Source organism: Pleurodeles waltl, chromosome 11 (assembly GCF_031143425.1).
Source record: "Pleurodeles waltl isolate 20211129_DDA chromosome 11, aPleWal1.hap1.20221129, whole genome shotgun sequence".
Lineage (NCBI taxonomy): Eukaryota > Metazoa > Chordata > Amphibia > Caudata > Salamandridae > Pleurodeles > Pleurodeles waltl.
In genome coordinates this window covers 48,951,460-48,968,377 of record NC_090450.1, presented here as the reverse complement: position 1 = coordinate 48,968,377, position 16,918 = coordinate 48,951,460, and the positions used below count along the sequence as shown (strand labels likewise).

The window sequence follows — 16,918 nt, the reverse complement described above, 5'->3', positions numbered from 1 at the left end:
GCTGGCTACAGCCGCCCCCCCAAGTTCTCCTGACACTGTGGGGTCTCCCTCAACAGATGGCCCTATGGTACAGGCTAGGCTCCCCTCCTGGGGTTCCCGCAGGGAACCCTCCAGGACCTGGGACCGGATCTCGGGCACCTTGGGCCTCAACCCATCCCCATTCCCTCTCCCCTGAGACTGGACATGGGGTCCCTCACCCATCCCACTACACTGGGACCTACCTGGGACACTACAATCCTTCCCTACCTCACCTGGTTGGGAACTACCTAGACCACTCCTCTCAGGAGCACCCCCGAATGCCTCTTCAGACTCTCTGGTACTCACCCAGAAGTCTGCCTCCATTGTAAGCTCCCTGGGGTCAGAGAACTCACACTCCACCTGGTGTTGGCATAGCTCTGGAAAATAAGGACTAGACATATGCTCTCCAGCAATTACATCACTCAGCCCCTCACATGAATTAACCAAAGTACCCTTCACCCAACCATCCAGTGACTCTGCTTTGACAAAGCACCCCACATCACCCTCCTGAGACTGGTGAGACAGGACCTGACTGTCCCTGACACTCAACCCACACTCTTCTGGGATGTCTTCACACTCCATAACCAGGACTTCTACCTGGGGGGAACCCCTCTCCCTGTCACTCTCACCTAGAGTCAGTGGAGTGTCCCTCCCACCAGTAGGAATATGACTCCCCATGCCAGTTCCCCAATCCACCTCAGGGACCCTGTGCATCACTGGAGCTACCTCATACCCCTGAACCTCCTGGCGTGTGTTAACTCCCTCCTTCAAGTAGGGCACCACCTCTCTGGGCATGTGCACTTCTGCAGCATCACTGGATATACAATTGTTGCTGCCACCATTCCAGCTGGACTCAGCCCTCATGACTTCCAGCTCTTTCAATTTAAGCTCGTAAGCATAAATCATTTTTTTAATCTCTAAGTTCCTCCTCCTTTCTTCCAACTCCCAATTGAGCTTTTTCATCTCCCATTGGAACTCCCTCTCTGCCTGTCTGTCCTGTAACTCTTCAGGAGTCAGACCCTTGGGTGACACCCTGCCATCCCTCCTGGGGACCCTCCCCCCAGGCGTAACAGGTTCCTCCACTACACCACTGTGTATCCTCTGCACTTCCCCCCCCATATTCTCCTCCTCTGTGTGCCTTCCAGCCTTCTTGATTGTCACCCAGGCCCTCTGTGCCTGTTGCAGCTCCCCCTCCCTGGTGGAGCTCTCAGTGGGACAGTCAAGATCTTTAAGGAACTGTTTCAATTGAGCAACTGAGTACTCCTTCAGTTTCTCCATTTCAAACACAGCTCCAGCTGTTGCATCTCCAGATTGAGACATGATGGTCACAAGTGCAAAGTTCCAAAAGGCAGAAAAAAATAATTTCCCAATGAAGTAAAAAGAATCAGTCAAGGGATCAGCAAAATCATGGAAGTAGAACAAAAAGGAGTCCTTAAGAGAAAAATCAAAAGATCACCAAACAAGTAGTATGTGGTCACGTAGTGGTCTGAGATCAAAACAGTAGTGTACACTTAATTACTGTATGTCAAGTACAAACACAAGTCCAATCCCACCGCTGGTCACCAATGTTAGAAATGGGGTCTTTGGTTGACAGTCAGGTTACCCCCTGTTCAAGCAAGGACCCTCACTCTAGTTAGGATAAAAGAGAATCACCCTCAGCTAACCCCTGCTTACCCCCTTGGTAGCTTGGCAGAGCAGTAGGCTTAACCTCAGAGTGCTGGGCGTAAAGTATTTGTACCAACACACACAGTAACTTAATGAAAACACTACAAAATGACACAACACCAGTTTAGAAAAATAGGAAATATTTATCTAGACAAAACAAGACCAAAACGACAAAAATCCAACATACACAAGTCAAGTTATGATTTTTAAAAGGTTTCAAATAAAAAGAGTCTTTAGGTAGTTGTAACAACACACTAGCGCTGCTAGCGTGAAAATGTACCTGGTTTGCGGCAAAAATAACCCCGCACGGGCGGTGTGCGTCGAAAATAACCCGGCACGGGTATATGCGTTGAAAACAGCTCGGCTCGGCGAGGCGCGTCGAAAAAGCCAGCCACGCGATGGTCCGAAGTCCCGCGGCGCTGATTGCGATCTCTCAGCCTTCGTCAGCGATGCTGCGCGTCGTTTCTCCTGCTCCGGGCGTCGATTCTCCGGTCGCGTTTCCAGCGGCGTCGTTTCTCAGCTGCGGAGCCGGCGTCGCGTCGTTTTCTCAGCCGCGATCGGATTCGCGTCGATCTTTTCTCCGCACGGTGCTCGGTGCGTGTATTTTTGTCCTTAGGCTGCCAGCCTCTCCTTTCAGGGTCCCAGGAACTGGAAGGGCACCACAGAGCAGAGTAGGGGTCTCTCCAGAGACTCCAGGTGCTGGCAGGAAGAAGTCTTTGCTATCCCTGAGACTTCAATAACAGGAGGCAAGCTCTACATCAAGCCCTTGGAGATTTCTTCTTCAAGATGGAAGGCACACAAAGTCCAGTCTTTGCCCTCTTACTCTGGCAGAAGCAGCACTGCAGGAAAGCTCCACAAAGCACAGTCACAGGCAGGGCAGCACTTGTTCCTCAGCGATCAGCTCTTCTCCAGGCAGAGGTTCCCCTTGATTCCAGAAGTGTTTCTAAAGTTTGTAAGTTTGGGTGCCCTTCTTATACCCATTTTAGTCTTTGAAGTCACCTTCCTTCAAAGGGGACTCACACCTTCTTGTGAAATCCTGCCTTGCCCAGGCAAGGCCTCAGACACACACCAGGGGGCTGGAGACAGCATTGTCAGAGGCAGGCACAGTCCTTTCAGATGAGAGAGACCACTCCACCCCTCCCTCCTAGCAGAGATGGCTAATCAGGAAATGCAGATCACACCCCAGCTCCCTTTGTGTCACTGTCTGGTGTGAGGTGAAAAACAACCCAACTGTCAGACTGACCCAGACAGGGAATCCACAAACAAGGCAGAGTCACAGAATGGTTTAAGCAAGAAAATGCTCACTTTCTAAAAGTGGCATTTCCAAACGCACAATCTCAAAATCAACTTTACTAAAAGATGCATTTTTAAATTGTGAGTTCAGGGATCCCAAACTCCACCTGTCCATCTCTTCTCTAGGGGAATCTACACTTTAATCATATTCAAAGGTAGCCCCCATATTATCCTATGAGAGAGAGACAGACCTTGCAACAGTGAAAACGAAATTGGCAGTATTTCACTGTCAGGACATATAAACCACATTACTATATGTCCTACCTTATCCATACACTGCACCCTGCCCTTGGGGCTACCTAGGGCATACCTTAGGGGTGCCTTACATGTAAGGAAAGGGAAGGTTTAGGCCTGGCAAGTGGGTACACTTGCCAAGTCGAATTTACAGTGTAAAAATACACATACAGACACTGCAGGGGCAGGTCTGAGACATGATTACAGAGCTACTTATGTGGGTGGCACAACCAGTGCTGCAGGCCCACTAGTAGCATTTGATTTACAGGCCCTGGCACCTCTAGTGCACATTACTAGGGACTTACTAGTAATCCAAATATGCCAATCATGGATGAACCACTTACATACAATTTAAACAGGAGAGCATATGCACTTTAGCACTGGTTAGCAGTGGTAAAGTGCTCAGAGTTGAAAAGCCAACAGCAACATGTCAGAAAAAAATAGGAGGCAGGAGCCGAAAAAAGACTGGGGATGACCCTGCATAAGCAAAAGTCCAACAACCATGCTAGGATTATGTGGCATGTGCTTCATCTGCCTTCAAGTGACTGTTGATTTCACTGTTAAATGTGGCCTGGTCTTCAATTTACTGCATTGTGAAAATGAATGTTGAACCTGACAGCAATGTTGATGTGTGGAACCTACCTTTCTCATTTTTGTGCGCCCACAAATGCTAATATAGAGTACCTTCAATTCAGGCATTTTACTGTTATCTCTCTAAAGGTAGAAGCCAACACTAATAGTTCCACTGTTGGGAATCATATCAGATGTATGTGTCTGGTGACAAATGCCCAGTTACATGCTTTCATCCCATCTAGCACCAACATTTTAGCACATTCCATTTGCAAAATGTTTCTTATTTTCACAATGATGTAGTAGACACATATTAACCTTATTTCCTTGTTCCTCTAGACAATCTAGACATTGGTTCATGACACTAATTAGAACCTTTATGTGGTTAAGACTCTTCTGTATATATCTAGCTTCCTTGTCTGACAGCACCCAAAATGGCATATGACGTATGTCCTAGTGGGGGGAATAGAGAGTGGGATTTCTCTTGTAAATAGAATGAGATATGATGCAGTACATATGTGGCAAGATGCTAAAGGGAACTAAAAACTAAGGATATTGCTGAGAAATGGCTGTACTGCAGTGAATATTGTTGGGAAATAAATGCAAAGAAATGATAACGGGACATGAGCCTCAATTCTCCCTTCATCTAGGTGGTCCAAGAAATATCCACCTAGTAATCAGAAGGGATTATATGATTAGAGTCACATGGTCATGAGAACTCAGCACTGTTCTTTAGGGACATTTATTGTCTCCGGGCCCACTGAAAATTGGGCTTGAGAACTAAGGGCCTGATTTAGATCTCTGCAGACGGGTTACTCCATCACAACGGTGATGGATATCCCGTCCGCGAAAATCTAAATCCTATTCTCTTCTATGGGATGTACGTTTTGGCAGATGGAGGTGTTGTAGCACCTCTATATAAAACTGTGCTGTTAATAAAGATTTTCTACTTGGGAACCTACTGCGTAGGGAATTATGTTAAAATACTTGCTTCCTATAACAATCCATTGACTGAACCGTGTGGAATAATTGTTACTGAAATCAGCGATTGAGTGAGCTATGCTACAACACCTACTGCCTGACAACCTGTCATAATGTAATAGAATAACTGTTACCATTACTAATAAGTCTACTGCAGAGTGAAAAATCCTAGAACACTTGTTCCTTGATAACATGCAATTTAAAGAACAGCGTAATTGAATAGACAATGCTTTTGAGGTAAATTTGCTCAGTGAAAACTTGCTTCCTAAAACCTATAGATACCAAACCACAACTTACTCCTTTAATCTCTCAAACATGTGCCCTCATCGCTACCTTAACCATTTCCATCAGCACCAATTCCAGCTAGCTTAGGCACAAAATCCCCAAAATATGTGTATACACAACCGCCATTTCTCCACTCAAACCCAATTCCGAGTTCCCCAAAATCATACACTCACAGTCATCAGCTGACCTCCTGGGTCTTCCAACGCTGCACAAATTTTACATTGTCTTCATTATTGAAAATTGGATTATACCCACACCATCTTAGATAGTTCCTACATCCTTTACTTAACTCCAGGACCAAACTAGGAACACAAAGAAGCCATGGCAATTTTGCCGGAGCAGCCTCCCAAAGGGGTTGGGGGGTTGGTTGCAAGTGTGAAGCACTGCTGCTTTTCTAACTGGAGGCCGATGTTGCAGCACAGTTGCAAAATCCACACCCAGTAACAAAGCCAGCCCACACAGCTGCAAATTTGGTCCCCACCCTTCCAGCCTCCCTGGAAAATGCCTGATGCCTGCTATGGCCAGTCTGGCCCTGCCTAACTGGCAGTATCCTCACCATTAATCACTGGCTGAGTGAATGTGTCCAGTAAACCATCTGCTAAGGAAGTGGAGCCAGATGTAGTGAATGGATTCAAACAGGCAGAGGCTGTATATTGTATGTGAGGCTCCTGGTTTTCCGTTTTTATTGATTTTTACAGATAAATACAGACAAAAACCAGTCTCTTTTCCTGACTTCTGTGATGGAGGGAATGCTCAAGGAGGACAGGAGTCAGGGTGGCGGGGCACGGGGTGGCTACAGCGCATAATAAAAAACTGATAATCAGGACACTGCAATCAGATAAAAAGCAGCTGAGATATCTCCAGTTAGAAAGGGCCAATCACTTACTAACAGCATAGGATGAATGAAGTTAATCTCAGGGACAGCAATTTAGAATAGTCACATTTAAAGTTAAAGGTTTCAACAACTTAAATAAACGTCAGTCGATCTTGACCTGGCTTAGATCAACTGTGGCACAAGCCATTTTCCAGCATGAGACACATCTCAAGGTATTGGCCAAACCACCTGCCTTACCCAAATATATCACACAGGCCTTTTTGTTTCCTCTTGTGCCACTGTTAGGAGGGTTGCTATTTTATTCACAAGGGGGGTTACTGGGGAAGAAGCATGGGTGATTCATGATCACAAAGCTCGATGGATTTTGGTCTCAGTGAGAACTAATAATGTAACTAGTCATTTGGTCAGTCTTAATGGGCCTATTCAAGATAAACCCATCTTTTTTTCAGAAAATATACGATCTCTTACTCCCTCTCTGGACTCATCATTATCAGCGGCGATTTCAATCTCCTTCAAGATGCGATTCTAGTTTGTTCACGACACAATAAAACACGGAATAAACCAAGGTGCGCCAAGGAATTCGCTCAGGTAAGTGGGATTTTGCACTTCTAGATCCGTGGAGAACTGATTATCCCACATCACGGGAATACATATGTTTTTCAGAGTGATATCATTCTGCATCGCGGATTGATTATTTTTTTATCTCTTACACTTGGGGGAGAACCAGGGTCAGACATTTTGTCTAACCTATTTTCCAACCATTCTGCTCCTTTTGTTGATTTCAAGGTATGTAATAACATGAAAGGGGAGATGCGTTGGGCACTAGACAGATCCTTACTGACCCAAGAGGGATGGGTTTCAAACATGCGGCAGACACTTACAGAGTTTTTTTCAAACAAATCAGGGCTCTGCCTCCAACTATGCAATCTGGGGGGCATGAAAGGCTTAGATACGGGTGAGGGTATCGTATATGTCGCATGGCAAAACAGAAAGCTACATCTGGAGATTGTTACACTTCACCAAGAATTAGATCTGACCAGACGGGAAGATGAGAGGCTGAGAGCTCCTCAATCCTTCTGTCAGTTTGCGAATGCAAAGAAAGCACTCAAAGAATATTTTGTATTACGTAAGTAGCCAAAAAACATGTTTTAGAGAGTCTATGAAGACATCGAATGTGCGGGGCATCTTCTGGCCTGGTCAATGCAAATACAGCAAAATCAGGGTGTGATCAGCGCTGTATGGGATGCAACCAAGAAGGCAGGTACTACCAGTGATGAGCAAATTGGTTGTGTTTTTTAGCACACTATTCTGACTTGTATTCTCAGAGGGATTGCCCTGCATCCAATCTAACCACAACTTTTTTCAATTCGATTGAATGCCCATCCATAACTGAGGATCAGCAGAAAAATCTCATCACATTAATTACACGAGCTGAAATACTTGACACAATTAAGAGCCTCCTGAGTGCTAAGACATGTTGCTGTGATGGCTTACAAGCTGAATTCTATAGGACTTTCGCTATTCAAATAGTTGATCACATGATAAAGGTCTTTAACAAATTTCTGAATGGGAGTAAAATTCCAGCAGAGTTTACTAAGGCCCCATAGTTAGCTTCCTCTAAAAAGATAAGCCCCCTTGAGTCTCCTGGATCATATAGACCAATTAGCCTGTTACACTTACACTATAGGCTATTTTACAAAATCCTGGATCTTCGACTAGCCCCCTTTGCTGCAACTGTAGTGCATAGCAATCAAGATAGGGATTTGCCTGGCCGGTCTATTAGTAGCAATGCAAATTTTCTAATACAGAGAATAGACTATTTTTCGATCAACAAAGTTAAAGTGTCAATGATGTTAGATACGGAAAAAGCATTTGATCGCATTCAGTGGGCAACTATGTTTCTAACCTTGTCACATTTTGGATTCCCCTCACTAACTCATAGGGCTGTTAGACAATGTCTATTGTTGAGCTGAAGCGGCGATCATGATTATTTCCAAACCATAGGATGTGTTCCCATACAGACGGGGTATCCTATGTCACCAGTCCTGTTCTCCTTGTTTATCGAAACCTTTGGCATTGGCAATCAGACAGGACGTGGGTATTACTCTTCCAACTGCTGGCACCCCAACGCTTAAACTGTTCGCAGACAATATTATTTTTTATTCAGAAGGAACTTGCAACAATATTCTTAGAGCCTTGGCAAAAATTGAAGACTTTTCTGATATAGGGGAGTACAAAATCAATCAGTCCAAAACTGAAGCCTTAATATTTCTCTGCCTAACAAACATTTTGCCCAAGGAAATGCAGGCTACATATTCTGATACTCAGCCAATTAGGCAGCTTGGCGTATTTGTGATACATGACTTCTCAGAACTGTTCACATTGAAGTACTGGCCCACTCTGAGGAAATTGGCGAATATTCTGGCTAATTATCAGCGATTGCCACCATCAATCATAGGGCAGATCTCAGTCATCAAAATGTCCATGCTACCTCAATTCACATTCATGTTTTCTAACGTGATGATTATGGCAAAAAAGCTTTCCTTGTGAATATAGATCAAATGATACAGAAATTCCATTGGCAGGGCTGGAAATCTTGTATAAAGCTGACTACTCTTCAGTTGTCAGTAGAGGATAGTGGGTGTGCACTCCCACACATGTGTAAATATTATCAAGCCGCCTACCTAGATTGGTTAAAGAGGACGGCCATACCAAAAGAAGGATCAAATTGTTTCTATTGACAGCTCATGCTTTTAGAGATAGGACTCCAAATGCCTGTGTTGCTTAAAATACCCAAGCTACCCGCGAAATCAAGATGTAAATCCCCCAATATTCTGCCTAAAAATGTTGTGCAAATAAAAGCGAGCTATAATTTTTCTTTAACCCACCCGCAAATTTCTCTGAAAGATGCCAAAATAGTTGAATTGAACCTAGCTACAAATATTACTGGGAAATGGGCTAACTTGGGGTACTACAAGCTGGAAATTTTCCTTCTTGCAGGGCAGATCAAAACATGGTAACAGATTAAGTCAGGACAAGGTGGTATCCCTGTAGAGTTTAGGATCCACAGGTTACACAACATCTTCTTAGATGTAAAGCAGTGGCTAGCGGAACCTCTGACCACATCAGTAAGGCCCACCTCGTTAAGAATCTTAAAGGGCTGGGAAACTCGTACGGCAACACTGTTGGCATACACACAATACCATTGCAGGCACAATGTTTGACTCTATTTCCTGGTATATTGAAGGAAAGCTAGACATAGCAGTCTGGACCAGATTAACCATATGTCGTACAAAGCTCTTCATGGAGCCAATTTCAAGCTTATGGCATCCTTCTCAAAATGGAATTTATACTGTACTCCACAACGTATACATCAGATTTATCCAGAGGCATCAGCAAGATGCCTGAGATTCAACCCTTCTCGTGGGGATTGGGCCCATATAAGTTTCCTTTGCCCCAAACTGGTTCAGCTGTCTGGAGAAAATCCATAACTTTCTGAGTAACAGAATTCAGGTTGAGATAAAACCAGATTTACGCAGGGCTTTAATCGGGATTCCTCCAGCAAACTGCCAATTGGATCTATGTGAGCAACACCTTTTTTCATCGGCTCACTTGTGGCTGAAGCTCTAATTTTACAAATCTGGAAGTCCCCGAATCTCCCTACATAGGAGACCTGAATTACTCGGATGCGCAGGTGCAGACACTAGAGGAGGCATATGCACAAAGGGTGGGGGGCCAAGCGCAAAGCTGAAGGTATCTGGAAACATATGGGAGAAGGTGAATTATTAGATGATGTAACTCAAATGAATTAACTGAATTTTGGGGAAGGAATGAATGCTGTGAGCATCCTTTTGTATGTTCTTCTGGTCTAATGAACGTAATTATGTATTCTTCCTGGAGATAATGACAATAAGATTTATTCTGGATCATGAGCTTGTCAACCTGATTATCGAATAATTAAAAATAAAAAAAGGATACACATTGTAGCTTAAAGTTTTCCACTGAGCACAAAATAATTATGGATAAGATGAGGGAAAAAATAAATATGTGTAAATAGAGATGGAAATGTCAACCAAATGAATACCATAAAACCGGAAGCTTAAAATTATATTGCATTGTGTTTACATTGATATAATGCTAGTTATCCCTTATAAGACGCAGTAATTCTTTAAGTAACAGGTTGCAGGCTACGCCACTGTGCAGATCTAAACAGAGTGATGCCGTTCTTCTCTTTTCTTGTCTTAGGTCACTGCGCCTAGGTATGTAATTGGACAAGGACTAATTAGAGATATAACACATGTATTTTATAATAATTGATTGTTGATTCTTCTTGATTAAACCTTATTTTATTGGTTTTTGCTGATGTAACCTTGGACAAGTGGACCTGTCCATAGTGGGTACTGGAAAGTGATGTTCATGGTGGATGATATGTTTAAACATTTCGGGGGATAAAACACCAACTGCAGGTGAGGGATGCAGCCAAACAGTGTTGGTGAATTCAGACAGGTCATGGCTTAGCCTGGATGCAGACATCAGTGGCATCTGCCTATGCAGTGCCCTAGTGCAGTGGTTCCCAACCTTTTGATTTCTGTGGACCCCCACTTTAACATTGATGGAACCCAGGGACCCCCACTGAATCATCATGGGAATCCGGCGACCCCGCCTGAGTCATTACTGGAAGCTGGGGACCTAATTTGTCAATATTTGTTCATATTTTTTAATTTTCTAGGCTCTCGCAGACCCCCCGAGAAGGCTCCGAGGACCCCCAGGGGTCCCCGGACTAGAGGTTGGGAACCACTGGCCTAGTTCATGGGTCCCACAGGCCTTTTCAATTCATATTCTACGTATTTGTCTATTATATTGGTACATCTCCGCACTGCCTAACTTGCACTCACTACCAAACATGCCACAATCATGGCTGCACATGCCACCACCATAGATGGTAATTGGTACAAGCACTCCTGCCTGCTTTGGACTCAGCAGCTCCTACTTCTCACTTCAGCCCTCACTGGTGTGTATCCTAAGATGAACCCTGCTCCTTCTTCCAGAGATTCACTTTCGGAGAAGTCTTTGGCAGCACTTGCTGTTATGTCTCTTTCTGCATCAGCTGACCAGCCTGTTGCTTACATTTAGACTGCTTGGGAAATCCGCCCTCTCCCTTGTGATTTATTTTTTATTTAGTAATGACATTGTGCGAAGAAAAATGTAAAGCAGCTATCCCTTAACTGTGCTGCAAAGGTTTGTTCAAATTGCACCCTCCTTAATAACATGGCTCCCAGCCCTTTGCTTATCACATCAGCATTTTAACTGAAAACATTGGTAGCTCAGTGAATGAGATGTGTCAGATACTAACTATGCTACTCCCTGCACAGCATATAAATTATGCATGCCAAATATTGCAGTTTACTATTCATAAACACATGGGAGGATGACATCTGCACAAAATAATGGCACATTCAGTTCTGACACTGCCTTTCATTTCTGTATGATAATAAGTTTCATACACCCTCAAATGGAATTTATGAGTCCTAATTATTTACCTCTGATCCTTCCTCGGTAAGCCACTGCCTGTGATCACAAGGAGATAACAAGCACCTTAATTAAAGCAAGTAATTGCAAGTGTTCGTTGAGTAACATTAAGATCAATTTGGACAAAGCAAACAATTAATGACTGTTGGCAAATTGAAGCATTGGGTCGCTCTGTAAAACCAGTAGCATAAAATTAGCGCCTGTTAAATTGGTGGCCATGCTCGGGCCTACTGATTCACAATCAAATTAATTGGGAACGGCTCAGTGTGGCGAAAGGGCAAACAACCAGATGGGTTATGTGAGACCTAAAGAGATGTGATGCCCTATGTGAAGCCCCTGACCAGAAATATTGTCTCAACAATTGTTTAAATTCAGAATCTTCTAATAAACATGTAACATCAATATAGGGTTAAATATGTGTATTAAAAAGCACAAATAAAGCCCAAACAGCTTAAAGCGTGTCAAAAACATAAGATGAAATATTACATTTTGGAATGATTCCCACATAACAGTGACGTGACCCCAATCATATGACAGGCTGTTTGTCCCATGACTCATTGTTACCTGAGAAATGTTTGTCAAGTGCATAGTACTTGGGCAAGCTAGATTTAGTATGTAAGGGTGAGTACACGGATCTTAGAATCATAATATTAATAGTGCATAAAATACATCTCTTCAGTTAAAACAATCCTTATCATAACATAAAATCATTTAAAATGGATCTCAATCGTCACCTGTTCCTATGGCCCTTGTATACACTGCAGATTGACCAGCCAATGCCTTCTACCCAAAGGCAGCTCCAGAAATGACCAAAGGATGTGTGCACTCCGGGACACCATGAATGAAGCTCCTATGAATTTTATACATTTTAGGAATGTCAAAGATTGCACTTGGAATAAGCCATGAGACTGCGGCGAGATACTCGTGCTGAATGTAGAACTGAACGAGAGCTGGTTGCATGGGATTCCATCTCTGTTAGGTTTCTCCTACGCTTCTGACTTAATTTACAAAGCTTACAAGTGATGTACCTGCCCCTTGCTCCAAAATGAGATGATTGCAGAAGTAATTCTTGGAAGATTATCTGGAATGACTCTTCCTCACTCAGATGAGGACATCTCCAAGCATACAGAGAACAGAGGTTCTGTGATTAGTAGAGTTACAGAAAGGCTTGCAAATAGTGGTATATCCTGTCTATGGAGAGAAAGAGGTTGCCAACTCTTGGAAAACACAATAAGTAGTCCAACTAGCCCTAATTTACAAGTCTACCACGCACAAGCATAGCTGGGCTTGGTGGCTCAGTGGACTAATGCATCTGCTCCAGACATCCGTGTGACTTCAAGGTCACATGGATGAATCCTTGCAGGGCCACCAGCCTTTCATCTATCTGAAGTCGAGTTAACGAGCACCTCTATTTGGGATAACAATAAACATCTATTATTCAGTGCCAAGATGCCCAACAGGTGAATGTACCCATTGTAATGCATTTCAAAAAGGCCTAGTCAATAATATGACCAAGGACAGAGAAGGATAATGGGTAATCCGAGCTCTACCAAACAACACACACACATTTGTATTGTGTAATGCTCGTCTAAAGGAATGAAATAACCATATTTAGGCATGTGAAGTGTTTTTGGACTTTGAGTGTGGATTCCTGTGTAAACATTTCAGGAGAAAGGGAACAGTACTAAAGAAGCTGGAGATCCCCTGTCACAAGCATTGAGAAATGTACTATCAGTGCTTAATTTGTGCTTGTTGTTTCCGGTGCTGAGCACCGGCACTTATTTTTGAGGGCCGGTGCTTATTCTTCTGCCTCAAGCATTCGCTGCGAGCAAAAGACACATATGGGACAGACGGAGGAAGGGAAAAACGAAAAAGTGTCACAAAGAGAGAAAGTAGAAAGCTGCAAGAGTGAGCTGAAGGGGCAGGGAGTGGCTTTAAATGGATTAAAGAGTCCCGAGATGACTTCAGGATTACGCTGCCTCAGTATTCGGCTCTCGCACATTTAATTGCAGCAGCCGCGAGTTTAAAAGGAGGGCTTTGGGCACCGGCACGTTTTTATATACAAATTAAGCACCGTGTAATAATGAATTGTGTACATAGTAAAAGGGATGTGGGTGTATTTTTCACCACCCAGGCTTGACCCTTCTTTTTCAAAACTCAATTCTAGTTTACAGAGACCAGTTGTGAAAAACAGTGATAAAGAACTTTAATGTATGTTAACATTCTCTATTTGACTGATAACAATGCTGCTATTTTATCTTTCACAACAAACACAACACACGCACAAATCCCCACCTGCGCTCGCGCGCGCACACACATTAATTAAAAGTATGTAACGATGCAAAAGTAGTGCCCAACTCTGATCTAATAAGAGAACAACTTGAAATCCTCATTTAATTATAGCCTCAATTGTTCGAAATTAATTGCTATGCAATCAGCACGTTTATATCTGAGACTTTGTAATCATTGTTGAAGATACACATCCAGTTGCGATGTTGGTAATGAACTAATTAGACATGCACAAAAGAGGCAATATTTTGAAATGTAGAAAAAATAATTTTTAAAACATGCGCCAATACCACCATAGGTACCTCTTTTATTAGCTTTTCTGCACATTAATGATCTAATCTAACCAATATATTTATATATGGATATCAATTGGGCATAGACAGAATGTGCTTCCATTTTCACCTCAAGGTATACGAGAATTTGTTGTCTCTATTTTTTCGATTTCAAGAAAATGCTTGCAGACGGCAGAAAGGCTATAGAAGTATAGCAGGATCACATACATATTTGACTGTAAATATTTAGGCCCTCATTTCAACCTCAGCAGTCTTTTCTCAAGACCGCCAAGGTTCTGCCGGGCCGAAGACCGCCAGTGGTGGAGATCTTCCGCCAACCATATTATGACTTCTGGCAACCCTCTGCCCTTTTTTGGACGGAGAGCCGCCAGCAGCCATACTGGCAGTCGGCGGTGAAGTGGAGGCTTCTCCACCGTCACCGCCACGTCATCAGAACACCGCCCACCGTAATATGACCCAGTATTCGGCATGGCGGTGTTCTTGTAATGGGCTGCTGGCGGCGGAGCAGCCCCCATGGATCCCGTTCCCTCCGGGAAACAGGTAAGGTGATCGTCCGTTAGGGGAGGGGGTGTTGTGTGGTGTGTGTGTGTGCATGGAGGTGTGCGTGTGTAGATGGGTTCTGTGAGTGCATGTCTGCATGCGGGGAGTGTAATGTGTGTAAGGGAAATTTAGCATGTATGTATGTGTGCATGTGTGCATGTATGTGCGCATGTATGTGTGTGAGTGGTGTGAGCGTGTGTGTAGGAGGGTGGGGGGTATGCGGGGGGGTTTCAATGGGGGTGGGAGTGGGGAGGGGGTCCTACCACCTTTGGGGGGTGGTAGGGGGGTCGTGGGTGTTGGGGGAGGACTTAGGGGAGGGGGGAGGTGGAAGGGGGAGACCCCAATCAGTGCCAGGGAACTAATTCCCTGGCACTGATGGTACATACCGCCATGGATTTTGTGGCAGTACAAAACCCCACGAAATTCATGGCAGTATGTGGGGTCCTGATACTGCCGGCGGTCTAGTGATGGCCGCCGGGCTGGAGACCGTTGTCTCCAGCCTGGAGGTCGTTACCACCGTGGCGGACAGTGCGGGACATTGGCGGTTTGGCATATGCCAAACCACCAATGTCATAATGGGGCGGTAATGACCGCCGGCCTGTTTGCGGTCTTACCACCCTTTTTCCACCATCCGCCAGGGTTGTAATGAGGGCCTTTAATGTCCCTTGTGGAAAATTAAGGCGGTACTTGATGCAAGTACCCTTTTCCCACTGTATTGCGCACACAGGCGCCTGGTGGTAATGAGTGATTTTGTTGTGATGTTACATTATTGTGTTCTGTTGTTTTTGTTTTGCTGCATTTTTACGCCGCATTATTGCAATACGATGTCTTTTGTATATGCTGCGTTGTGTTCTGTTTTTACTGTTTTGTTGTGTTGTTCCCTGTTATGCTTTAATTGTGTGGTTATGTTGCTTTGCGTGTTAGTGTGTTTTGTTGTGTTGTTTACTATAAAAAGCTCAAAATATTCATTCAAATGCAGCTCGTATCTTTAAATGTCTCATTTACCACTCTTTAAGGTGGTAAACTAGCGCGGCTCCACAGCTCCTCAACTATTAAAGATTCCAGGCAGCAGCTTAACAGCAGCTGAGACCCCTTATGGAATTAGTGCTTTCAGTGTTCCATTTATATTCTACAGCCCTTTATGTGTGGTGGGTTTCAGCTCCACACATGATCTCACAAGGGTATTGCAAACTTTGTCCCAATAGCATCCTGTGACACTCAAAACACAATGTTGCAGTCACTGATAATGTTCCAATTCTTTTTATTTGTTCTCCCACTCTAGCCAACACGTGTTTTGTCTATTCCAAATTCATCAGGGCTTTGAATGACTGCAGAATAGAAGTACTCAAAGGATAAAGGATAATGATTGAAGTTTTGAAGATTTTCTTTCCCTTTGGGCGGTATTTGGTGGACAATCCTTCACTCTGGAAGCATTGACACTTGGGATTAAGCTTCTTTGTGTGAATATTAAGTATTGTTCACCGTAATCTCCTTGCTACAATCATTGTTTATGTACTCATGTTTATGTACTGATGTACTCATCCTGTGACTCACCATTTGGTAGCATGACTCAGCACAAAGCTACGGTTGAAATACATGCAAGAGATGAGGAATGTAACTCGATGTGCAACAGGGGGCAAGGTGTTGTGATAAGATTGAGTTCTTCTCTCCGTGTCTACTTTCCATGTTTTGTGGTGCTCACATGTGCACAATTCCGCAAACGTGAATTGTGCTCACTGTAGATCTATTTTTGGGAAGGTGTTACAGACATGGTTTTGTCACAAAGGGACACATGTCACACACTCAATCTGGGAAGCTTGCATCATTTGTTCTGTGAGAATGAGTGTTGTCCTAAGGCAACGTGATGCCGCACCTACATGTCATTGAGTATGTATCTGCCTCCTCCAAAAGGAAGGCAGTTACTCAGTAATATGGCTCCCCTTGATTTATTAACATTTACCCAAAAGTCTTGCTCATTCAGTACTATGTAAAGACTTCATTAAAACAAGCATTTGCAATGCAACAGGTCTCGCATTACGTTGAGTTTGAGCTATTAGCGTTGTAAACTCCTAACCAGACTTTTCTTGCCACATTAAATGGAGAAACAAAAATGAGCACGATCATGCTGTGTAAAACACAGCGGGATCACGCTGTGAAATAAAGAGAAAAAGTAGTCCAGAAACCATACGGAAAACATGGAGCCCTGTATGTTTCCACTAGTTTACCGGTGCTCCAGTGGCGGCTGGTAATTTGAGGAAGGAGGGGGCGTGAAGCACACTCACCCTTATTTATTCACACACGCATGCATGCCCATCCATTCACGAAGCTCATCAACATTCAAACATACACACACGGACCAAACATTCATTTAAAAAACACACACAAA

General features: G+C 43.8%; 1 protein-coding gene across 2 annotated transcripts in view; it reads left to right on the top strand.

Moving 5' to 3' along the window:
* The window catches only part of SLC7A14 (solute carrier family 7 member 14), a 251,765-nt gene that overhangs the window by 70,745 nt on the left and 164,102 nt on the right, over window positions 1-16,918 (top strand). Inside the window, exon 2 of one of the 2 annotated variants that reach the window (XM_069213023.1) lies at window positions 6,331-6,469. The exons of the other annotated variant lie outside the window; for it this stretch is intronic. The gene's annotated coding sequence lies outside the window, so the exon portion shown is untranslated. The remainder of the gene's footprint in view (window positions 1-6,330; window positions 6,470-16,918) is intronic. 2 annotated transcript variants of the gene reach the window in all.